At 47.4% G+C, this 26,197-nt stretch overlaps 1 protein-coding gene across 6 annotated transcripts in view; it reads right to left on the bottom strand.

The window, feature by feature from the left end:
- Positions 1-26,197, bottom strand: part of MTMR4 (myotubularin related protein 4) — a 570,772-nt gene that overhangs the window by 123,298 nt on the left and 421,277 nt on the right. The window lies entirely within an intron of this gene.

The following is a 26,197-nucleotide window of genomic DNA, read 5'->3' as shown; positions in this document are numbered from 1 at the left end:
TGTACTGGGTGGAGGTGCTTCACTCCTCCCCCTGCAGGAACTGTAACACCTGGTGGTGAGCCTCAAAGGCTCACCCCCTTTGTTACAGCGCCACAGGGCATCCCAGCTAGTGGAGATGCCCTCCCCCTCTGGCAACTGCCCCACTTTTGGCGGAAAGGTCAGAGGAGATCATGAGAAAAACAAGGAGTCGTCACTGGCCAGTCAGGACAACCCCTAAGGTGTCCTGAGCTGAGGTGACTCTGACTTTAAGAAATCCTCCATCTTGCAGATGGAGGATTCCCCCAATAGGATTAGGGATGTGCCCCCCTCCCCTCAGGGAGGAGGCACAAAGAGGGTGTAGCCACCCTCAGGGCTAGTAGCCATTGGCTACTACCCTCCCAGACCTAAACACACCCCTAAATTGAGTATTTAGGGCCCCCCAGAACCTAGGAAAACAGATTCCTGCAATCTGAAGACGAAGCAGGACCGCTGACCTGAAGACCTGAAGCCCTGCAGAAAAGACGGAAACACCAACTGCTTTGGCCCCAGCCCTAACGGCCTGTTTCCCCACTTCAAGAAAAACTGCAACAGCGACGCGTCCCCCAGGGTCCAGCGACCTCTGAAGCCTCAGAGGACTACCCTGCATCTAAAAGGACCAAGAACTCCCGAGGACAGAGGCCCTGTTCCAAAGAAACTGCAACTTTGCAACAAAGAAGCAACTTTTAAAGACCACATGTTTCCCGCCGGAAGCGTGAGACTTTCCACTCTGCACTCGACGCCCCCAGCTAGACCTGCGGAAAACTAACTCTACAGGGAGGACTCCCCGGCGACTGCGAGCCCGTGAGTAGCCAGTGTTGACCCCCCCCTTAGCCCCCACAGAGATGCCTGCAGAGGGAATCCAGAGGCTCCCCCTGACCGCGACTGCCGACTGCCTGCTTCAAGGAACCCGACGCCTGGTTAAGACACTGCACCCACAGCCCCCAGGACCTGAAGGAACCGAACTCCAGTGCAGGAACGAGCCCCAGGTGACCCTCTTCCTAGCCCAGGTGGTGGCTACCCCGATGAGCCCCCCCCTTGCCTGCATCGCTGAGGAGACCCCTGGGTCTCCCATTGAAACCTATTGCGAACCTGACGCCTGTTTGCACTCTGCACCCGGCCGCCCCTGTGCCGCTGAGGGTGTACTTTGAGCCTGCTTGTGTCCCCCCTCCCCCGGTACCCTACAAAACCCCCCTGGTCTGCCCTCCGAAGTCACGGGTACTTACCTGCTGGCAGACTGGAGCCAGGGCACCCCTATTTCCATTGAAGCCTATGTGTTTTGGGCACCACTTGGACCTCTGCACCTGACCGGCCCTGAGCTGCTGGTGTGGTAACTTTGGGGTTGCCTTGAACCCCTAACAGTGGGCTACCTTGGACCCAACTTTGAACCGTGTAAGTGCTTTACTTACCTGTGAACCTAACAAATACTTACCTCCCCCAGGAACTGTTGATTTTTGCAGTGTGTCCATTTTTAAAATAGCTTATTGCCATTTTTGCCAAAACTGTACATGCTATTGTGATGATTCAAAGTTCCTAAGATACCCGATTGAAATACCTTTCATTTAAAGTATTGTTTGTAAATATTGAACCTGTGGTTGTTAAAATAAACTAAGAAAATATATTTTTCTATATAGAAACCTATTGGCCTGGAATTGTCTTTGAGTGTGTGTTCCTCATTTGTTGCTTCTGGGTGTACAACAAATGCTTAACACTACCCTCTGATAAGCCTACTGCTTGACCACACTACCACAAAATAGAGCATTAGAATTATCTCTTTTTGCCACTATCTTACCTCTAAGGGGAACCCTTGGACTCTATGCATGCTATTTCTTACTTTGAAATAGTACATACAGAGCCAACTTCCTACACTGTTTAGCAGACATCATCTGAGCAACTATGCCAAATTCCTTATGCATATCTGAGCAGAGGCTTCTTAAAGTAGCCGCTTTGTAGAATTTGTGCTTTTTAATGTGGTATCTTCCAGACTAGTGATGGGTAGAATAAGGCATCACCTCATTTCGTTAAAATTTGACTATTTTGGTGCATTTATCAAGACCTGGTGGCCTCATGGTGGTGTGTCATTTCTGTGTCAGGTTTTTCAGTTCATTCTACTTAGGGCCAAAAGGCTCAGCTTGTAATTGTCCACAATACCGCCGGTACTTATGTCTCAGGCTCTGGAGGCTGTGTCCCCCAAAGGTTCTTCTTGCTTCTGCTAATCATACTTGTCCTGGGCCCCTCTGCTGGTGAGATATCACTAGGTATTGTAGGCAGTCTCGATTAAAGTATGGTCATGTATGCCTCCTCTGTGGCCCCTGCATATTTGGGTCATGAGGACTAGGCCATCAAGCGAGCCTGAAATTATGGATTGTGAATGTGTCCCTCCCTCCACTCCTCCAGTCACCGCACTAAACCCCATTCATATGTTCACATTTTGTCAAACATTAGCACAGCCTGGTACATGCAAGCTGCACTGTAGTCTTAAGTGACAAGACAATAGTGCGTTGTGAACATATCTAGGGATGCCCAGGGAGCTGCCTGGCAAATGTCCAGAACAACACACCACACACTGTATATTGAGTGTATAAGATGTTTCTCTTATGCATAGCTTTATTCTTTTTGGCTCTGGAGATGCCAACTGAAAGTTGGTCTTCCACTAATCTCTTGTGTGTATATTATGTGTGAGTGTATGTATAAATATGGAAAATGCAGCGACTAATGCCACGAACAGATGTACACTGGGTAAGTGACATTTTCCGTTCGATGGCATGTGTAGCTGCAGATACACATGCTGTGCATAGACTAGTAAGCAGTTATCTCCCCAAAAGCGGTGGTTCAGCCTGTAGGAGTAGAAGTTGTTTGAAACAATGTTCGTAGTACTGCTTGACCTACTGTGGCTTGTTGTGCTGTTAACACATCTACACAGTAGTGTTTAGTAAATGTATGAGGCGTAGACCATGTAGCTGCCTTACATATTTCGGTCATTGGAATATTTCCTAGAAAGGCCATGGTAGCACCTTTCTTTCTAGTTGAGTGTGCCTTTGGTGTAATAGGCAGTTCTCTCTTTGCTTTAAGATAACAGGTTTGAATGCATTTAACTATCCATCTAGCAAAGCCTTGTTTAGAAATTGGATTTCCTGTATGAGGTTTTTGGAAAGCAATAAATAATTTTTGTTTTTCGAATTAGTTTTGTTCTGTTAATGTAGTACATTAACGCTCTTTTGATGTCTAATGTATGTAGTGCTCTTTCAGCTACAGAATCTGGCTGTGGGAAGAACACTGGTAATTCTACCGTTTGATTCAAGTGGAACGGCGATATGACTTTTGGTAAAAATTTTGGATTTGTCCGTAGAACTACTTTATGCTTGTGTATTTGAATAATGGTTCTTGTATGGTAAATTCTTTAATCTCACTTACTCTTCTTAAAGATGTGATGGCAATTAAAAATGCAACTTTCCGAGTTAAGTATTGCATTTCACAAGAGTGCATGGGCTCAAAGGGTGGACCCATGAGTCGTGTTAAGACAATGTTGAGGTTCCATGAAGGAACTGGTGGTGTTCTTGGTGGTATAATTCTCTTTAGGCCTTCCATAAACGCTTTTATGACTGGTATCCTAAACAGTGAAGTTGAGTGCGTAATTTGCAGGAAATTGCGGTAAGATGTATCTTAATGGAAGAAAAAGCTAGCTTTGACTTTTGCAAATGTAGTAAGTATTTTACGATATCTTTGGCAGATGCGTGTAAGGGTTGAATTTGATTATTATGGCAATAATAAACAAATCTTTTCCACTTATCTGCATAGCAATGTCTAGTGGTAGGTTTCCTAGCTTGTTTTATGACCTCCATACATTCCTGTGTAAGGTCTAAGTGTCCGAACTCTAGGACTTCAGGAGCCAACTTGCTAGATTCAGCGATGCTGGATTTGGGTGTCAGATCTGTTGTTTGTGTTGCGTTAACAGATCTGGTCTGTTTGGTAGTTTGACATGAGGCACTACTGAGAGGTCTAGCAGTGTTGTGTACCAAGGTTGTCTTGCCCATGTTGGCGCTATTAGTATGAGTCTGAGTTTGTTTTGACTCAACTGGTTTACCAGATATGGAAGGAGTGGGAGAGGGGGAAAAGCGTAAGCAAATATCCCTGACCAACTCATCCATAACGCATTGCCCGGAGACTGATCTTGTGGGTACCTGGATGCGAAGTTTCGGCATTTTGCGTTTTCCTTTGTTGCAAATAGATCTATTTGTGGTGTTACCCAACTCTGGAAGTAAGTGTTCAGTATTTGGGGGTGAATCTCCCATTCGTGGATCTGTTGGTGATCCCGAGAGAGATTGTCTGCTAACTGATTCTGAATTCCTGGAATAAATTGTGCTATTAGGCGAATGTGGTTGTGAATCGCCCAATGCCATATTCTCTGTGCCAGGAGACACAACTGTGTTGAGTGTGTCCCTCCCTGTTTGTTTAGGTAATACATTGTTGTCATGTTGTCTGTTTTGACAAGAGTGTGTTTGTGTCTTATTATGGGTTGAAATGCTTTTAGCGCTAGAAATACTGCCAATAGTTCTAAGTGATTTATGTGAAACTGTTTTTGCTGACTGTCCCATTGTCCTTGGATGCTGTGTTGAATGAGGTGTGCTCCCCACCCTATCATGGAGGCATCTGTCGTTATTAGATATTGTGGCACTGGGTCTTGGAAAGGCCGCCCTTGGTTTAAATTTATACTGTTCCACCATTGAAGCGAGGTGTATGTTTGGCGGTCTATCAACACTAGATCTAGAAGTTGACCCTGTGCCTGTGACCATTGTGATGCTAGGCACTGTTGTAAGGGCCGCATGTGCAACCTTGCGTTTGGGACAATGGCTATGCATGAGGACATCATGCCTAGGAGTTTCATTACTATTTCGACTTGTATTTTTTGTTTTGGATACATGGTCTGTATTACATTGTGAAATGTCTGAACCCTTTGTGGACTTGGAGTAGCAATCCCATTTGCTGTGTTGATTGTCGCCCTTAAGTATTGCTGTGTTTGACACAGCAGAAGGTGTGACTTCGCGTAGTTGATTGAGAAACCTAGTTTGTGGAGGGTTTCTATGACATACTTTGTGTGTTGTGAACACCGTTCTAGCGTGTTGGTTTTGATTAACCAATCGTCTAGGTACGGGAACACATGTATTTGCTGCCTTCTGATATGTGCAGCTACGACTGCCAGGCATTTTGTAAAAACTCTTGGCGCAGTTGTTATTCCGAATGGCAACACCTTGAATTAGTAATGTATCCCTTGGAATACAAACCTTAAGTACTTTCTGTGTGAAGGATGTATCGGTATATGGAAATACGCATCCTTTAGGTCTAGTGTGGTCATGTAGTCCTGGTGTTTGAGCAGTGGGATTACGTCTTGTAAAGTAACCATGTGAAAATGGTCTGATTTGATGTAGGTATTTAATGTTCTGAGATCTAGTATAGGTCTCAAACTCTTGTCTTTTTTGGGTATCAGAAAGTACAGTGAGTAAACTCCTGTGTTTAATTGTTGTTTTGGTACTAATTCTATTGCTTCTTTTTGTAGCAATGGCTGAACTTCTATTCTTAGAAGATCTATATGTTGTTTTGACATGCTGTGTGTTTTCGGTGGGACGTTTGGAGGGAATTTGAGAAATTCTATGCAATAACCATGCTGGATAATCGCTAAGACCCAAGTGTCTGTTGTTATTTCCTCCCAATGTGTGTAAAACTTGGTTAGTCTCCCCCCACAGGTGTTATGTGTTGGGGATTTGTGACCTTGAAGTCACTGTTTGTTCGGAGGAGTTTTGGGACTTTGGAATTTTCCTCTATTTCTTTGAAATTGTCCTCCTCTATATTGTCCCCGAAAACCTCCCCGCTGATACTGGCTCTGGTAAGTGGGCTTTGTTTGTGAGGTTGTGGCTTCTGTGGTCTGCCCTCGAAACCCCCCTCGAAATTGTGTCTTTCGAAATGTGCCTCTGCTCTGCAGGGAGTAGAGTGTGCCCATGGCTTTGACCGTTTCAGTGTCTTTTTTAAGTTTTTCTATCGCAGTGTCCACCTCCGGCCCAAACAACTGCTGTCCGTTGAATGGCATATTCAGCACAGTTTGCTGTATCTCTGGTTTAAATCCTGATGTACGCAGCCATGCATGTCTCCTTATTGTTACTGCTGTGTTGACAGTTCTAGCAGCTGTGTCTGCAGCATCCATTGCGGACCGTATCTGATTATTAGAGATACTCTGTCCCTCTTCTACCACTTGCTGCGCTCTTTTTTAGAACTCTTTTGGTAAATGTTCAATAAAGTGTTGCATCTCATTCCAGTTGGCCTTATCATATCTGGCTAACAAAGCTTGCGAATTTGCAATGCGCCACTGGTTTGCTGCCTGTGCTGCCACCCTTTTGCCTGCAGCATCAAATTTTCTGCTTTCTTTATCTGGAGGTGGTGCATCTCCTGACGTATGTGAGTTGGCTCTTTTGCGCACTGCTCCCACTACAACAGAGTCTGGTGTTAGCTGTTGTGTGATGTACACTGGGTCTGTTGGTGGCGGTTTATATTTTTTGTCTACTCTTGGAGTAATGGCTCTCCCTTTGACAGGCTCCTCAAACACTTGTTTGGAGTGTTTGAGCATTCCAGGTAACATCGGAAGACTCTGATATTGACTGTGTGTAGACGACAGTGTATTAAAAAGAAAGTCGTCTTCAATGGGTTCTGAATGAAGGCTGACATTGTGAAATGGTGCAGCTCTGGATACCACTTGAGCGTAGCCTGTACTATCCTCTGGTGGCGATGGTCTTGCTGGATAGCCTTCAGGGCTATTATCTGATACTGGTGTGTCATAAAGGTCCCATGCGTCAGGGTCATCTTGACTCATTCCCGTATGTGTTGGGGATTGCATCATTGGTGGAGTGGCAACAGGTGATGGTTGCGGAGAGTGATGTGGGGATGGTGGTGGTGTTACTTGTTTAGCCACCTTTGCGTGTGGCTGTTTGTCCTTGTCTTGGAAGGCAAGTTTCCGTTTCATTTTGATTGGAGGAAGAGTGCTGATCTTCCCTGTATCTTTTTTAATAAAGAGCCGCCTTTGTGTGTCATCTGGCTCTATTGTCTCTAATTCTTGTTCAAATCTGTGTGTCTTCATTTGTGAGGACAGTCCTTGTTCCTCTGAATAGGAACTTATTTTCGGTTCCGAGGCCGGATGTTTCGGTACCGAAACCTTCTCGGCTGCTTTTTTCGGCTCGGACTAAACCTTTTTAACTTTCGGCGTCGTGCCTTCTCGGTGCCGACCCATTTTGGTGCTGCTGTCTCGATGCCGAATCTTTTCGGAGCCACTATCTCGGGCCAGAGATTGCTGCGTGCCGGTATCTCGACCGAGGTCGGATGACTTCGACACCAGCTCGCCCTTTTTCAGTGCCGATGGACGGTCACCTATTTTTCAGGTTAAGCCATGGCCTGTTGGCGGTGGCGTCCCCTGGGCTTTAGCGGTCTTCTCGTGAGTTCTTTTCTTCGACGTTTTACTCACGGTTTTCGGCGTTTCTTTGGGATCCATCTCCTCCGAGTCCGATTCCTGGGTGGAGAATGTTTCTTCCTCCTCCTCGAAATGCTCTTGTCCTGTCGGCGCCGAAGCCATTTGCAGACTTCTTGCTCTTCGGTCCCTGAGTGTCTTCCTGGACCGAAACGCTCGACAGGCCTCACAAGTATCCTCCTTGTGTTCTGGTGACAAACACAAGTTACAGACCAGGTGTTGATCTGTATATGGATACTTGTTATGGCATTTTGGACAGAAGCGGAATGGGGTCCGTTCCATCAGCCTTGAAGAGACACGTGGCCGGGCCGACCAGGCCCCGACGGGGATCGAAAAAAAACCCGAAGGGCCACCGGAGCTCTTCTTAATTCGCTGTCGATCTGTTGTAACTAACCCGATACCGAACGCAAACAATACCGACGATTTTTCCGAGATTCTAACTAACTTTCCAACCCAAAACTCTGAGCGAAAAGGAGCACGTCCGAACCCGATGGCGGAAAAAAAACAATCTAAGATGGAGTTGACGCCCATGCGCAATGGAGTCGAAATGGGAGGAGTCCCTCGGTCTCGTGACTCGAAAAGACTTCTTCGAAGAAAAACAACTTGTAACACTCCGAGCCCAACACCAGATGGCGGGATGTGCACAGCATGTGTATCTGCAGCTACACATGCCATCGAACATATATATATATATATATATATATATATATATATATATATATATATACACACACATACACACATACACACACAAATCCCAAAGGTTAAAGGGACTTTGAAGTTAGAAAGCAGGATTTAAAAAACAAACAAAAAAACAAAAACAAAATGTTTACAGGGACGTAATAGTTAGGTTCATATCTTACACAAAACAATAGAAATTCAGCAGTTATAGTTATACTTCTCAAAAAATGAACTTGTGTCCTAAGGTTACTATATCTCACACCCCCGCCATGCATAGCTTTCTCATTAATAATTTTATGACAAATGTTGCAGTGATATTATCAATGATGTCATGAAAGATGTCATGACTGATGTAATATGTAGGGTAATTGTGCATGGCGAGGGTGAGAGTTATAGTTGGTTACCTTAAGGCATGACTTATAGTTCCTTTTTAGTGAATTCTAGTTTTTTATTTTATTTTATTTTTTAAACAAAGTAATATTTAATTACCATACGTGAATGGCTGTGCGCGGCAGGGGTTGGGCACAGGCCTGGCCTGCAGCCAGTTACTGCACCTAACCCCATGCTGTACACGCCCGTGTGGGCACCAGAGCATTGGCCACAGGCCTTGACCGGGGCCTAATCCCCCACAGTTGGTGTATTTAAAAAAAATATATATATATATTGAACTCTGGCTCTGAACACAGATTCACATGGGGGCTGCTGAGGATGTGCAAATCCTTGCGTGCCCCCACCCCCAAAAAAATTAATAAATTGGAGCAATTTCTTGCCCTTCATCAGTACCTCTACCTTGACATCGGTTTCCAATTTTATTTTTCCTGCCAGGAATCATGTCCCAAGAGACAAAATGTTGGCTGCAACTATCATGTCAGGTTGCGGCCAGGCAATCAGGGCGCTGTTGGTGCGTGGATCCATGCGTGCATCCATGGATCCACCACCGTTGGATCCCCATCTCTAGATGTACATAAATCTTTTTACTTTACAAACTCCGACATTACTGAAAAGATTTACACCGAATTAAAAAAAGCGATCTTTCTGGACTACAATTTGGCTTTCTGCCAGACTGCCTGCAATTCCAGTTCAGCGGTTTGGGCTATAGTTGTTTCTAAAATCCCTTTGGGAAACTGCATGGGGACACCATGTTTTGCATTTCTCAGCCCCCGCTTGACGAATCACGCCACATACATCAACACTGCAGCAGTGTGCCACATACGTCAACACTGCAGCAGCTGCGCCACATACTGCATCATTGCAGTAGCTATGCCACATACAGCAGCATCATCAGCATCATCATAGTGGCTGTGCCATATACAGCAATACCATAGTTGCTGTGTTACAGCAGCATCATAGAAGCTGTGTCACATACGGCAACATCATAGTAGCTGTGCCATCTAGGTGATCTCGCAACAAGCCATGTAACAGGGTCAGTCTGCAAGGCAGTAACATATCCGACTCAAGGCGGGACAAACATAAGGCATTTACCAACAACATAGAGGGATTTTTGAAAGGCAAGCCCAAGAACAAATGTGGGTGATGGGTGTGAGGTGGTGTGGTTAAAGCCCACAGATAGATAACACGTTGTAAAGTCTGGCCCAGTGTGCCAAGAATGGCTGTAAGATGCCAGGGCCTTCCAAGACCACAGGTCTGGATCCAAACTGCCCATTCTGGCACTGGGCAAGTGCTGTGACATATTGTGCCCCTCCTCAGGCCATGACCTATCATCAGATCACTAGGCTACTGTGTTGGTCCCCTAAATCCCACCTCTAGGCACAGGCGTCACGCAAGTGCTTGAAGAATCCAGTGGGGGAAGGGGTTTGCAGACAGTATATGGTAGTTGTGAGGGAATCTCAAAAAGCCTGAAGTACCCATTCGAGTAAGGAAGGAACTGCTGACTTTACTCTCATCGTGAGTGGTACTGTGTATGGATGTGCGTCAGGGATTCATTTGCAGGGGAAGGGGGCGTTTGAGCTCTGGCAGCAGAGCATGATTTCAGCCGTGTGTTTACTGGTAGACTCGAAGAGCCAGCGTCGCCTTTTGTAGGAAACTGGCCTGGCGTGTGGTTGGTACCTAATGTACTTACACCTTATACAAGATCCAGGTATCCCCTATTAGTGTGGTGTAGGCAGTGTCTAGAAGCCAGACTCTCTAAAGGTAGCTGTGGATGAGCAGCCACGGCTTATCTGTGAGACATGCAAAGCTCATTCAATACCGCCTGCTGTAGTCACACAACGCTTACACTTATGAAAGAACCACACAGTGTTACAAAAATAAAGGTATTTTATTTTAGTGACACAATTACCAAAAAGTACTATAGAGACAACCCTCCAATAGGAGGTAACACACTAGATATGTACACTAGTACTCAGATATAGGCAGTAGAAAACAATGCAATGGCAAATAGGCAATAGTGACCCTCGGGGGAGCCCAAACCATACACTAAAAGAAATTTACATGCGAATGCAGAACCCCACCTAGGTAAGTGGAATGTGTAGAGGGGAGCTGGGGGTACTAGGAAACCCCAAAGGTAAGTACCACCGGGCCCCCCAGCGACCAGGAAGAAAGGAATAAGTTACTGGATTTTCTCCAAACCACTCAAAAGGAAGAAAAAGAAGAAAATGCAACACCCAGACAAGACTGCAGGAAATTAGCGGTGGATTCCTGAAGAGGAAGACCTGTGGAAAAAGGGGACCAAGTCAGGAAGTCACAGAAGAGCAGTCAGTCAGTGGCTTGGAAAAGTCACCAACAAGCCTTGGCAAAAACAGAAGTGGTGGTGAAGCACAAGTGGAGCTGCTGGGGACCAGCAAGGTCCAGGAGGACTCAACCCACGTGGGAAGTCCTAGGGGGACCCTCAGCAAGGTAGCGAGTCCACAGAAGAAGAGGCAGCCCCCACAGGAGACCCACTGGAAGAGGAACCAGGAGTCGCATAAGTGCCCACACAGTGTGTAGGAAGTTGGCTCTGTATATACTATTTCAAAGTAAGAAATAGTGTGCACAGAGTCCAAGGGTTCCCCTTAGAGGTAAGATAGTGGCAAAAGTAGATACTTCTAATGCTCTATTTTGTGGTAGTGTGGTCGAGCAGTAGACTTATCAAAGGGTAGTGTTAAGCATTTGTTGTACACAATGTACAAAATGTAGTTTATTTTAAGAACCACAGGTTCAAGATTTACAGACACACGTAGGCACACAAAATACACGCTCAGCGGCACAGGGGTGGCCGGGTGCAGTGTGCAAAGCAGGCGTCTGGTTTCAGGTAGGAATCAATGGAGGGACCTGGGGGGGGGGGGGGGGGGGGGGTCAGGGAGGGGTGGGGGGCTTTGAGGGACAGCAAGGCAGAGGGTCACCTGGGGGTCACTCCTGCGCTGAGGTTTGGTTCCTTCAGGTCCTGGGGGCTGCGGGTGCAGTGTTGGTTCCAGGCGTCAGGTCCCTTGTTACAGGCAGTCGCGGTCAGGGGGAGCCTCTGGATTCTCTCTGCAGGCGTCTCTGTGGGGGCTCTTGGGGGGGGGGGGGGGGGGGCCTCATCTCTTGTTCTTACGGGCTTGCAGTCGCTGGGGAGTCCTCCCTGAGGTGTTGGTTTTCTGCAGGTCGAGCCGGGGGCGTCTGGTGCAGAGTGTAGAGTCTCACACTTCCAGCAGAAAATGTGAAGTCCTTGGAAGTTATTTCTTTGTTGCAAATAAGTAGCTGGTTTTGAACAGGGCCGCTGTTCACGGGAGTTTCTGGTCCTGTAGTCCAGGGCGGTCCTCTGAGGCTTCAGAGGTCGCTGGTCCCTGTCGGATGCGTCGCTGGAGCAGGTTTTCGAAGTTGGAGACAGGCCGGTAGGGCTGGGGCCAAATCAGTTGTCTTCCTCCTTCTCTGCAGGCTTGTAGGTCAGCAGTCGTCCTTTCTTCAGGTTGTAGGAATCTGATTTCCTGGGTTCTGGGGTGCCCCTAAATACTAAATTTAGGGGTGTGTTTAGGTCTGGGGGGCAGTAGCCAATGGCTACTGTCCTGGAGGGTGGCTACACCCTCTTTGTGCCTCTTCCCTAATCCTACTGGGAGAATCCTCCAAAACCAAGATGGAGGATTTCTAAAGGCAGCGGTCACCTCAGCTCAGGGCACCTTAGGGGCTGTCCTGACTGGTGGGTAACTCCTCATTGTTTTTCTGATTATCTCCACCCGACTTGAAGCCAAAAGTGGGGGCTATGTTCAGGGGGCGGGCATCTCCACTAGCTGGAGTGCCCTGGGGCACTGTAACACGAAGCCTGAGCCTTTGAGGCTCACTGCTAGGTGTTACAGTTCCTGCAGGGGGGATGTGTTAAGCACCTCCACCAGTGCAGGCTTTGTTTCTGTCCTCAAAGAGCACAAAGGCTCTCACCCCGGGGGGTCAGAAACTCGTCTCTCAGCAGCAGGCTGGCACAGACCAGTCAGTCCTGCACTGAAGGATTGGGTAAAATACAGGGGACATCTCTAAGATGCCCTCTGTGTGCATTTTTTAATAAATCCCACACTGGCATCAGTGTGGGTTTATTATTCAGAGAAGTTTGATACCAAACTTCCCAGTATTCAGTGTAGCTATTATGGAGCTGTGGAGTTCGTTTTTTGACAAACTCCCAGACCATATACTTAAAATGGCCACACTGTACTTACAATGTCTAAGAATAGACTTAGACACTGTAGGGGCATATTGCTCATGCAGCTATGCCCTCACCTGTGGTGTAGTGCACCCTGCCTTAGGGCTGTAAGGCCTGCTAGAGGGGTGATTTACCTAGGTCATAGGCAGTATTTTGTGTGTATGGCATCCTGAGGGGGATGCCATGTCGACTTTGCCTTTTTCTCCCCACCAACACACACAATCTACAATGGCAGTGTGCATGTGTTATGTTAGGGGTTCGTTAGGGTGGCACAACACATGCTGCAACCCTTAGGGACCTTCCCTGGTCACAGGGCCCTTGGTACCACTCGTACCTTTTACAAGGGACTTATCTGTGTGCCAGAGGTGTGACAATTGTGGAAACAATGGCACATTTTTAGTGAAAAAAGACTGCTGCTGGGGCCTGGTTAGCAGGGTCCCAGCACACTTCTCAGTCAAGTCAGTATCAGGCAAAATGTTGGGGGTAACTGCAACAGGGAGCCATTTTCCTACGCAGCGCAACTAGAGAAGGGTCCTACACTGCAGGAAAAGCACGCACAGGCTGTGTGTCGCAGGAAGGAGTGCTGGAGCCACATGGAGCCTGAAGATCCCTTGGAGGAGATGCAAACAAGCCTTGGTAGCTGCAAGTGGCTCTGTGTACGTTGGTACTGTTCGCCATGGGAAGGCAAGGGCTTACCTCCACCAAAGTTGGACAACTGGCAGAGAGGACCAAGAAGACTATTCCGGACCACCACCCCTGATGCAGGATCCACGCAGCTCAGGATGAGATCAGATCCACGCAGCCGGTCGTCGTTGCGGCTGGTGCCTACGGATGCAGGGGAGTGACTCCTTCACTCCAAGGGAGATTCCTTCTTCCTTCTTGTGCAGACTGAAGACTTGCCACCCTCAGAGGATGCACAGCTGGGGAAATGTTGCAGAAGCTGGAAGGAGCCATGGAAACAATTTTGCAAGCAGAGTCTTCGTTGTGGATGCAGATTGACGATTCCTGGAGGGCCCAGTCACGGCTCCAGTGGCTAGAAGTAGAGGTTGCAGAGGAGTTGTGGTGGAATCTTGCGAGCCAAATCTGAGGTCCTACCCAAGAGAGACCCTAAAAAGCCCTGAAAGGGGGACTGGTCACCTAGCCTAACCTAGTGACCACCTATCAGGAGAGGGCTCCGACGTCACCTGCATGACCTGGCCACTCAGATGCTCCCAGAGGTACCTGCCAACCTTGGATTCAAGATGGCAGAACAAAGGGACTCTCTGGGGTGGTGATGGACAGTGGAATGGTCACTCCCCTTTCCACTGTCCAATTTCGCTCCAGGACAGGGACTGGAGGTCCCTGAACCGGTGTAGACTGGGTTATGCACTGAGGGCACCAAATGTGCCCTTCAAAGTATACCAGTGGCTTGGGGAGGCTACCCCTCCCAAGTCACGTAACACATTTCCAAAGGGTAAGGGTGTTACCTCGGCCCCCCCCCCTCAAAGGAAATCCCTTGTTCTGCCTTCCTGGGCTTGCGCTGTTCCAAGCAGAAGGAGGCTAGAAACCGGTCTATAGGGTTGCAGCAGCTTGGGCTGCCCAGAAAACCCTTCAAGGCTGGTAGGAGCAATGCTGTGGGTCCTCTAAGGAGCCCCTAGAGAGCATGGAATGAAAATGTCACTTACCCAGTGTACATCTGTTCGTGGCATCAGTCGCTGAAGATTCACATGTTGTGCATAGCCCGCCATCTGGTGCTGGGTCGGAGTGTTACAAGTTGTTTTTCTTCGAAGAAGTCTTTCGAGTCACGGGACCGAGGGACTCCTCCTCTTTGTCTCCATTGCGCATGGGCGTCGACTCCATCTTCGATTGTTTTCCCCGCAGAGGGTGAGGTAGGAGTTGTTTGTTAGTAATAGTGCCCATGCAATGGAGTGAATAAGTATGTACCTATCTAAGATTTAATATATTTACAAATGTACAAAGTTGAAGCTAACTTCCAAACGGCTACAGGCTCCCGGGGAGGTGGGTGGGCACATGTGAATCTTCAGCGACTGATGCCACGAACAGATGTACACTGGGTAAGTGACATTTTCAGTTCGATGGCATCTGTCGCTGTAGATACACATGTTGTGCATAGACTAGTAAGCAGTTATCTCCCCAAAAGCGGTGGCTCAGCCTGTAGGAGTGGAAGTAGTCTGAAATAAGGTTCTTAGTACGGCTTGACCTACTGTGGCTTGTTGTGCTGATAGCACGTCTACACAGTAGTGCTTGGTAAATGTGTGAGGCGTAGACCATGTGGCTGCCTTACATATTTCGTGCATTGGAATATTCCCTAAGAAGGCCATGGTAGCGCCTTTCTTTCTGGTTGAGTGTGCCCTTGGTGTAATGGGCAGTTGTCTTTTTGCTTTAAGGTAGAAGATTTGGATGCACTTAACTATCCATCTGGCTATACCCTGTTTCGATATTGGGTTTCCTGCGTGAGGTTTTTGAAATGCAATAAACAGTTGTTTAGTTTTTCTGATGTTTTTAGTTCTGTCGATGTAGTACATTAGTGCTCTTTTGACGTCTAATGTATGTAGTGCCCTTTCAGCTATGGAATCTGGCTGTGGGAAGAACACTGGTAGCTCTACCGTTTGATTTAGGTGGAACGGTGAAATAACCTTTGGCAAAAATTTAGGATTGGTCCTTAGGACTACTTTATTTTTGTGTAGTTGGATTAAAAGGTTCTTGTATTGTAAACGCCTGAATTTCACTTACTCTTCTTAGAGATGTGATGGCGATGAGAAATGCAACTTTCCATGTTAGGAATTGTATTTCGCAAGAGTGCATAGGTTCAAAGGGTGGACCCATGAGTTTTGTTAAGACGATGTTGAGGTTCCATGAAGGAACGGGTGGTGTCCTTGGTGGTATAATTCTTTTGAGGCCTTCCATAAACGCTTTAATGACAGGTATCCTAAATAGTGAAGTTGAATGGGTAATCTGCATGTATGCAGATATTGCTGCTAGGTGTATTTTAATGGAAGAGAAGGCCAGGTTCGATTTTTGTAAGTGTAGTAAGTAACCCACTACATCTTTTGGAGATGCGTGTAATGGTTGAATTTGATTATGATGGCAGTAGCAAACAAACCTTTTCCATTTGCTTGCATAGCAGTGTCTAGTGGATGGTCTTCTGGCTTGCTTTATGACTTCCATACATTCTTGTGTGAGGTTTAAGTGTCCGAATTCTAGGATTTCAGGAGCCAGATTGCTAGATTCAGCGATGCTGGGTTTGGATGCCTGATCTGTTGTTTGTGTTGTGTTAACAGATCTGGCCTGTTGGGCAACTTGACGTGGGGTACTACTGATAGGTCTAGCAGTGTTGTGTACCATGGTTGCCTTGCCCACGTTGGTGCTATCAGTATGAGTTTGAGTTTGTTTTGACTCAATTTGTTTACTAGATATGGAAGGAGAGGGAGAGGGGGAAAAGCGTACGCAAATATCCCTGACCAGTTCATCCATAGGGCATTGCCTTGAGACTGCCTGTGTGGGTATCTGGATGCGAAGTTTTGGCATTTTGCGTTCTCTTTTGTTGCAAATAAGTCTATTTGAGGTGTTCCCCAACGTTTGAAGTAAGTGTTTAGAATTTGGGGGTGAATTTCCCACTCGTGGACCTGTTGGTGATCTCGAGAGAGATTGTCTGCAAGTTGATTCTGGATCCCTGGAATAAACTGTGCTATTAGGCGAATGTGGTTGTGAATTGCCCATTGCCATATTTTTTGTGCCAGAAGGCACAGCTGTGTCGAGTGTGTCCCCCCCTGTTTGTTTAGATAATACATTGTTGTCATGTTATCCGTTTTGACAAGAATGTATTTGTGAGTTATGATTGGTTGAAAAGCTTTTAATGCTTGGAAAACTGCCAGTAGTTCGAGGTGATTTATATGCAGCTTTCTTTGATGTACGTCCCATTGTCCTTGTATGCGGTGTTGATTGAGGTGTGCTCCCCACCCTGTCATGGAAGCATCTGTTGTTATCACGTATTGTGGCACTGGGTCTTGGAAAGGCCGCCCTTTGTTTAAATTTATATTGTTCCACCATAGAAGCGAGAGGTATGTTAGGCGGTCTATCAACACCAGATCTAGAAGCTGACCCTGTGCTTGTGACCATTGTGATGCTAGGCACTGTTGTAAGGGCCGCATGTTCAACCTTGCGTGTGGGACAATGGCTATGCATGAGGACATCATGCCTAGGAGTTGTAATATCATCTTCGCCTGTATTCTTTGTGTTGGATACATGCGTTGTATAATCTTTTGGAAATTTTGAACCCTTTGTGGACTTGGAGTGGCTATTCCCTTTGTTGTATCTATTGTCGCTCCTAGGTATTGTTGTACCTTGCACGGCAGAATGTGTGATTTCGCGTAGTTGATGGTGAAACCGAGTTTGTAGAGGATTTGTATGACCTGATCTGTGTGGTGTGAGCACCTTGTCAGTGAGTCGGTCTTGATTAGCCAGTCGTCTAGATACGGGAATACGTGTATTTGCTGCCTTCTGATGTGTGCAGCCACTACTGCTAGGCACTTTGTGAAGACTCTTGGTGCAGTTGTTAAACCGAAGGGCAATACTTTGAATTGGTAATGTATTCCTTTGAATACGAACCTTAGGTATTTCCTGTGCGACGGATGTATTGGTATGTGGAAATACGCGTCTTTGAGATCTAAGGTTGTCATGTAATCTTGTTGCTTTAGCAATGGTAACACTTCCTGTAGCGTGACCATGTGAAAGTGTTCTGATTTGATGTATGTGTTTAGTGTTCTGAGGTCTAGGATTGGTCTCAGTGTTTTGTCCTTCTTTGGTATTAGAAAGTACAGTGAGTAAACCCCTGTATTTGTTTGTGTATCTGGTACCAGTTCTATTGCGTTCTTTTGCAGTAATGCTTGAACTTCTATTTCTAGAAGGTCCGAATGTTGTTTTGATATATTTTGTGCCTTTGGTGGTATGTTTGGAGGGATTTGTAGAAATTCTATGCAATAACCATGTTGGATAATTGCTAAGACCCAAGTGTCTGTTGTTATGTTCTCCCACTCTTGGTAATACTGACTCATTCTTCCCCCCACTGGTGTTGTGTGGAGGGGATGAGTGACGTGTGAGTCACTGTTTGTTTGTAGGTGTTTTGGGGCCTTGAAATTTTCCCCTGCTTCTAGGGAATTGTCCCCCTCTGTATTGGCCCCGAAAGCCTCCCCTTTGGTACTGTCCCTGGTAGGTGGACGGTGTTGACTGTGAGGTACTGGGTTGTGTGGATTTACCCCGAAACCCCCCTCTAAAGGTTGTCTTGCGGAAGGTGTTGAAAGTGCCTCTGCTCTGCGGGGAGTAGAGCGCGCCCATGGCTTTTGCAGTGTCAGTGTCCTTTTTTAGCTTCTCAATTGCCGTGTCCACTTCAGGTCCGAACAATTGTTGCTCATTGAATGGCATATTGAGCACCGCCTGCTGTATCTCTGGTTTAAAACCAGATGTTCGTAGCCACGCGTGCCTTCGGATGGTTACTGCTGTGTTAACCGTTCTTGCTGCTGTGTCCGCTGCGTCCATAGAGGAGCGTATCTGGTTATTGGAGATGTTTTGGCCCTCCTCAACCACTTGTTTCGCCCTCTTTTGTAGTTCTGTGGGTAGATGCTCAATGAGGTGTTGCATCTCATCCCAGTGGGCTCTGTCATATCGCGCTAGGAGCGCTTGAGAGTTTGCGATGCGCCACTGGTTTGCAGCCTGTACTGCGACCCTTTTACCGGCTGCATCGAACTTTCGGCTCTCCTCATCTGGGGGTGGTGCATCGCCCGATGTGTGGGAGTTTGCTCTCTTGCGAGCTGCCCCTACCACAACCGAATCTGGTGGTAGTTGTGAGGTGATGAAAGCTGGGTCTGTGGGAGGTGCTTTATATTTTTTTTCCACCCTGTTATTGCCCTACTTTTGACAGGCTCTTTGAATATGTCCTTTGCATGCCTTAGCATTCCTGGGAGCATAGGCAGGCTTTGGTAGGTGCTATGTGTGGAAGAGGGTGTTGAAGAGGAAGTCATCTTCGACAGGCTCCGAGTGTAGAGACACGTTGTGGAACTCTGCTGCTCTAGCCACCACTTGTGAATATGCTGTGCTGTCTTCTGGTGGTGAGGGCTTTGTAGGATACGCCTCAGGACTGTTGTCCGACACTGTGGCGTCGTATAAGTCCCAAGCATCTTGGTCCTGGTCACCTTGGCTTAAGGTGGTGTAAGCCGGTGAATGTGAAGGAGTCTGTGCTGGTGAAATGGGAGCCACAGGTGGAGGAGAGGGTGGCGGAGTTACCTTCTTCACCAGTTTTGTTTGTGGTGTTTGTTCTTGCTGGAACTCCAGTCTCCTCTTCCTCCTAATAGGGGGAAGGGTGCTTATTTTCCCTGTTCCACTCTGTATAAAAATCCTTTTTTGAGTGTGGTCCACCTCGGTGGATTGTAATTCCTCTTCGAATCTATGCTTTCGCATCTGAGAGGACAGTGATTGTTCCTCTGAATAGGAACCGGTAGTTGGCTCGGTTGCGGGTCGTTTTGGCACCGAAACCATGTCCACGCTCTTTTTCGGCTCCGAGGCGACTTTCCTCTTTTTCGGAGTCGGCCCCTCTCGGCGTCGATCCTCCTCTGTGCCGCTGTCTCTGCGTCGAGCAGCTTCGGCTCCGCTATCTCGCCGTCGATCTTTGCCGGCAGCACTATCTCGGTCCCGAGATGGCTGGGTGCCTGTGTCTCGACCCGAGTCGGACGATCTCGGCACTATTTCGGCCTTCTTCGGTGCCGATGGTCGGTCACCGAGTTTATGGGTTGAGCCATGGCCTGACGGCAGTGGCGTCCCCTGGGCCTTGTTAGTTTTCTTATGTGCTATCTTCGACATCTTACTCACTGTTTCATGGTCGTCGAATTCGTCCGAGTCCGATTCATGGATCGAGAAGGCTTCTACTTCTTCTTGTTCCTCGAAATCTCGGTGTCCTGTCGGCGTGGACGCCATTTGCAGTCTTCTGGCTCGGCGGTCACGGAGCGTTTTTCGGGACCGGAACGCACGACAGGCCTCACAAGTTTCTTCCCTGTGCTCGGGCGACAGGCACAGGTTACAGACCGAATGTTGGTCTGTATATGGGTATTTGTTGTGGCATTTAGGACAGAAACGGAACGGGGTCCGTTCCATCAGCGTCGATGTCACACGCGGTCGGGCCGACCAGGCCCCGACGGGGGATCGAAAACTACCCCGAAGGGCAACGGAGATGTTATCGTATCGATGCGATGTCGATGCTATCTAACCCGATCCCGAACGCAACAATACCGACGTAATTTTCCGATTTTGAGCTAACTTTCCGTTCCGAAACCCGGAGCGAAAGGAACCCGATGGCGGAAAGAAAACAATCGAAGATGGAGTCGACGCCCATGCGCAATGGAGACAAAGAGGAGGAGTCCCTCGGTCCCGTGACTCGAAAGACTTCTTCGAAGAAAAACAACTTGTAACACTCCGACCCAACACCAGATGGCGGGCTATGCACAACATGTGTATCTACAGCGACAGATGCCATCGAACTCATACTTACAATATTGGCAACTGTATTGGGGTATGATTCCAACATGTTTGATACCAAACATGCCTAGGTTAGGAGCTACCATTATGTAGCTGGACATAGCTAGTGGCCTATGTCCAATACACACATAAAATGGCATTCTTCCACTCCCAAAGTCAAGGAAAATGAAACTGAAGTTTCTTGGGGGCACCTCTGCTAGTGCAGGGGTGTCCTCTCACGCAGGAACGTGCACCATGCCTTCTGGGCTAGGAGGGCCTGCCATAGGGGTGACTTGCAGTGATCTGGTGCAGTGACCTGTAGTGAAAAGGGTGCATGCACCCTTTCACGCAGGCTGCAAAGGCAGTCCTGCAGATACAATTTGCATGGGCTCCCCACGGGTGGCATAATACAAGCTGCAGCCCATGGGGATCCCCAATGCCCTGGGTACCTAAGTACCATATACTAGGGATGCCAACTGTGGGGTAGGCCCTCCTAGCCCAGAAGGCAGAGTGCAAGTTCCTGTGTGTGAGGGCACCACTGCATGAGCAAAGGTGCCCCTACAAACTCCAGTTCAAATGCACTGGACTCGTGAGTACGTGGAAGCCATTTACCCGTGTACTGGCCACAGGTCACTTACATGTGGTCCAGCTACATAATGGTAACTCTGAACCTAGGCATTTTTGGTAACAAACATGCCAGAATCATACCCCAACACTAATGTCAGTATCGGTAGCAGGATTCTATGCACTGGGGGGGCTCCTCAGAAGACACCCCAGCATTGGTCCTACCAGTCTTCAGGGTTTGCAGGCAGCCCACGCTGCTGCAGGCCCTCAGACAGGTTTCTGCCCTCCTGCTGCTTGACGAGCTCAAGCAGGGGAAGGCAGAACAAAGGATGTCCTATGGGAGAGGGGAGGAAACTTCCTTTCTCTTGGAAATAGGTGTCTTTCTGCTACTGCTAGGATCTTCTGCCCTCCGGCTCCAAGAAGAATCTCCAGCACAGGTGGTGGTGTGGAGGGCTGCTCTGGGTTGTCTTTACCTGCTGTACAACTGGGGAGAAGGTGAGCCCTTGCCTGTTCCTTCAGGACAGTACTCCTGTGCACCGCGACTCTTGTAACAACCAAAGGCTTGTTGACTCCTGCTCCAAGAGATCTTTAGGGTCCATGTAGCCCTGGCATCCAGCACTACATCCTTGCAAGTTAAGTCTATTCTTTGCTGCTCCAGTGGCTTGGGACTCCTCTCCAGGAGTGCTGATTGGGCCTCACTGCAACTTGCTGTCTCTTCTGCCAGTAGGGGCTGCGACTGCTTCTGTTGGCTCTCCGAGCCCAGAGGGTCAACAAGGACTCCCCTACAAGAGTTGACTCCCCTAGACCCTGCTGGTCCTCTTCTCTGCAAATCCTCTTCTGCCCAGATTTGCGTTTGCCAAGACTTGTTGGTGGTCCTCCTGACATCTGCGACCGGCATTGCCATATTCTGCACGACTCCAAGGACCTCTCTGCAGCTTCTGAACTCCACAGCGGATCTTCATCTTCCCTCGTCCACAGAAGGGTGGGTAGTGGCTCCTGCCCCACCTGGACACTCCCACACGGACTCAACTCTGTCCTCTTCTATTGCAGGTCCCCTTCATCCGGAATCCACTGTTGGGTTCTCCTGGACTGGTCCTGGACTTGCAAACTTCCTTTTCCAAGTCCCCTTGTAAGTCTTTGGGAAGACCTTACCTCTGCTCTCCTGGTTGGTCTAGGTACTCACCTTTGGGGTTCCCAAGTTCTCCCAGCTCCCTTCTTACTATTACACATCCTTGGGTGAGGGGCTTCACTTCACATTCCACTATTTTAGTATATGGTTTGGCCCCCCTATAGAGCCCTAGCTATATTCTGCTATTTCTTGTGCTTGCTTGTCGTGTCTTTATGCTATATTAACGTGCATATATAGTGTGTACTTGCTTCTAGTTAGGGGGACTGCCTATAAGTACCCTAGTTCAGTGTTCCTGTAATAAAGTACCTTTATTTTTGCAACACTGTCTGGTTCCTTGCATTTGTGTTACGTTACTGTGCGACTCCTGTGGTAGTGCTTTACACTCCTCCTTCGTAAGTCTAGATAAGTCTTGGTTGTTCACCACAACTAGCACTAGAGAGCCCTGGCTTCCTAGACACTTTTGCACTAACTAATAGGGTTTGCCTGCACCTGGTATAAGGTGCAAACACCATAGGTGTCCACCATACAGTAGGACAGCTTCCTACAAGCTGTGCATCAGTTCAAAGGGAGTGGCCTCTGAGCATCAAAAAGGAGTTGGTGGGAACATGTGGATCAGTCCTTTCAAACAATTCATCACAACAGGCGATTTAAAAGGGATGACAGATCTGGCAAAGGTAGAAAGGCAGAAAGACAACCCTTAAATGTTGCAGCAGACAAAATAAGAAATCAGACAAATGTGCTTTCAGGGGTTCAGCATCTCCTAAAGTTCTAAATAAGCAGCTTTAATGGATGAATGCCAAGATAGCACCTACTACTTAGGGATGAAGAATGAAGGTAATCAACCTTTAACGCTCTATATTGACGCATGGAGTTCTAGGTTGTGCAGGCTCCGATGCAGGAGCCAACCCTACTGTTGTGACAGGAGGTCCTCCTGAAAGGGAAACCTCATTGGCGGACAAATGCTCATTGCTAGAAGTTCAGGGAGCCACACTCCTCACCAGCGTGGGGCCACTAGAACGACTTGGGTCTGGTCTTTCTTGATCTTTTCAAGCACTCTGTGCAGGGGAGCAGGGTGTGGGAAGCTATACAGGAATCTCAATCCCCGAGATGAGATGAAAGCGGTGTCCAAGTGAGTAACACTGGCATGTAAACTTCTGGACACTGCACATTCTCTGTAGTGGCCAACAGAAGGAGCCAGTGTTCTCCCCACTGCTGGAAGATGCCCTGTGCTGTCACAGACTAACTTCCATTGATGAGCTACAAGGCACCAGCAGCAGAGCTCGTCAGCCCTGATGTTTAAAGACCCTGCCAGGTACTGGGCAGTAAGGAAAATACCCTGAGCATTCAGTTACTTTTGGGAGATATACAGCCTCATGACACACAACCCAACTCTGCACCATTAGTTGCATGTCCATAAGAACCTGCACCCATTTCCCATTGATGGTCAGAAAGAACACACTCCATGCCAAGCGAATCACTCGCTACTGCAGCAGGTTGTAGCACGTTGAGGCGAGTTTCTGCCAGAGATCAGAGTCCTCTGATCTGTACCTCTCCAACCCTACAACAATGCATCTGTAATGATTGTTAGCTCTAGGTGGGGAAGAGAGGGGAGTCTACCACTGATCTAGCTGTGGTCGAGCAACCACCACTGCAGATCTTTTGCAATCTCCTCAGACATTTGGATGGACTGAGATAGGTCCCTTGGGTTCTGAACCCTCTGAGACTTCCGTGTGGTCCACGTGCAGGATACGGGAGGCCAAGAGGCCGAGGACCTTCAGGTCAAGGTTTGAAACATTCAGATCATATCCTGAATGTCCTGGAATTGATGATGGGGTAGAGCTCTGAAATGCAGTGCCCAAAATGTCTCCAATAAAAGGGAGCTTTTGTGGAGGAGTCAGGTGCGACTTTGGCAAGCTGATGGAAAAGCCCAATGATATTAACAGGTCGGCCATCATCTGGAGGTAGCGTGTGACTGCTTGAGGAGAGTCTGCCTTTATAAGCCAGTCACTAAGGTATTCTTAATCTTGACAGATGTGCTGCGACCAGCACCATCACCTTTGTGAACAGCTGACGTGTACTGATAAGGCCGAAGGGGAGCACAGAGAATTGAAATTGCTCCTGGCCTGTCTTACACCGCAGGTAACGTCTATAGGATTGCAGAATAAAAATGTGAAAATAGGTGCTCTGCAAATCCAATGCCACCATCCAGACTCTTTGGGCTAGGGTGATTATACTGAACTTGTCTTCTGGAGGAAGAGGTTCAGAGGGTGAGGATCTGGAATGGGACAAAGGCCTCTAACTTTTTGGCACAAGGAAATAACAGCTATCAGCCAGTCCCAGTTTCTGTTGCTGGCCCCAGTCTATTGCTGCCTTGCCAAGAGAGCCTGAACTTAGTCAAATAGTATGGACAAGAGGTCTTCCAGGAGATGTTGTGGTGTGAGTGGCATGTCCAGGAGATACAACAAGAAAGGTAGGGAGTAACCATTTTCCACGATCTGGCACACCCATTGATCAGATGTGATGCTCCTCCATCTGTGTGGTAGAAGGTGATATGTCCTGCCACAAAGCAATCGTGAGATGCAAAGGGTGAATTGAAGCAACAAGTTTTATGGTAGCTGAGGGAGGAGGAACGGAGGTGAGGGTAGATGGCTGACGCTGTGAACTGGATGCTGTAAAGCTTGTCCCCAGTCTCTACCCTGAAAGGAATGGGAGAGACCTGTGGCTTTTGGGGCCCATATTGGAGTGCCCCACTCTCAGAAGATATAGCCATATATACATTCGTGGGTGAAAAATAGTGCTCCGATTATGAGGCAATTAGCCCTCATTTTGGGCAGTACTCGTTCTATTAGAGATTATACGTAGGAGTAGTACATTTGTTGAGGGGACCCTACACTGTACTAAGTATTGACGGCTGTTTATTGTACCTATCTACAGATTAGTTTCTCTGATAAATTAGTTTTCCTTGATTTAATTGATTTCTGTAAGCGAGGTTCCTGGCACGTTAGGATGAGCTATAATGGGTGCCTTGAACAAAGATTTACACCACATTAACATGGTGACCTTATTGGACTGCTGAATCATGTGAACTGGAGAGACGAGCATCCAGTTAGCCATTGACTGCGTGGGTAATCTTATTTAAGCAGATGCAGGGAGTTTGGAATTTTAGCCCAGAGTGGTCTGCAGTTCTTATGACGTTTGCAGGAGACTGGTAAGGTGGAAATCAAGTACGTGCACATTGTTGATTAAACTGGGACGCAGTTTTATGGTATATGAGAGTTACACGAAGAGAGGGCTGGGCAGACTGGTTTAAACTGTGTGCTCTTCGATGCACTGAAGCCTGTAATCAGAAGACATGCATGTTTCAGTTTTTGACCCACATAACACTACTGAGGCTTTATATTCACCTGCATTGCATATGTCCTCTAATTGAGGGAGAAGATAATGAGGGTAATGCTCATGTCAAGTAGCCTGCGTTTGCTATTTGGCATACTATGTTCCATGAGGCATGTGTCTCACTTGATTTCGCAAGTTTCTCACAGTCGAGTCGACCTACTCATATCCCTCTCATGGGAGTGACCAAAAAACATTATGGTCACTGGGGCGTAGCACAGTATATTTCATTTAATTTTTTTAATGTATTTTAAGTGATGTTTCAAGTGAGTTATGAATTTCACTTTGTCCATCCTAAGGTACTCAAGAACTTACCATGAGGAGGAGAAAAAAAAAACTATTTGTGGGGCATCATGAGACTCAAGTTAGATTCAAATTCTGAACCTACATCTCTGTAATAAAGATACATAATAGATAGTGGATGGGAGTCTGGTTTTGTCGTATGGAAGATTTGTGATAAAGGTCTACGTGATCTTGACTTTTATTAGGGCTGCTTGGTAATGACATGTCTTAGTGTCAGATTCCATGTAGAGAAGGAGTGATCTGTGGGTGTAAGAGAGGAATGTCTTTCAGCCAAGTTTGTCATATAGTATTGACATAGAATCAGTATGCAATGTTCAAGTGTGAAATGAATGACCCTTATTTTTAAGATCTTTTTATTGCATTTGAAACAAAGACCTTATGGCAGAGGACAAAGCACATTTTATCCTACAGTTACATCTCAGAAGTACTTGGGTCATTACTACGAAGGGTGTAGTCCACACACTCCCCACCACCGTCCTCCCCCTTCAAATCCTGCCCA

The sequence above is a fragment of the Pleurodeles waltl genome, chromosome 3_2, assembly GCF_031143425.1.
Source record: "Pleurodeles waltl isolate 20211129_DDA chromosome 3_2, aPleWal1.hap1.20221129, whole genome shotgun sequence".
Taxonomy (NCBI): Eukaryota; Metazoa; Chordata; class Amphibia; order Caudata; family Salamandridae; genus Pleurodeles; species Pleurodeles waltl.
The sequence above is the reverse complement of the archived record's forward strand: the minus strand, read 5'-3'. Positions and strand labels throughout refer to the sequence as shown.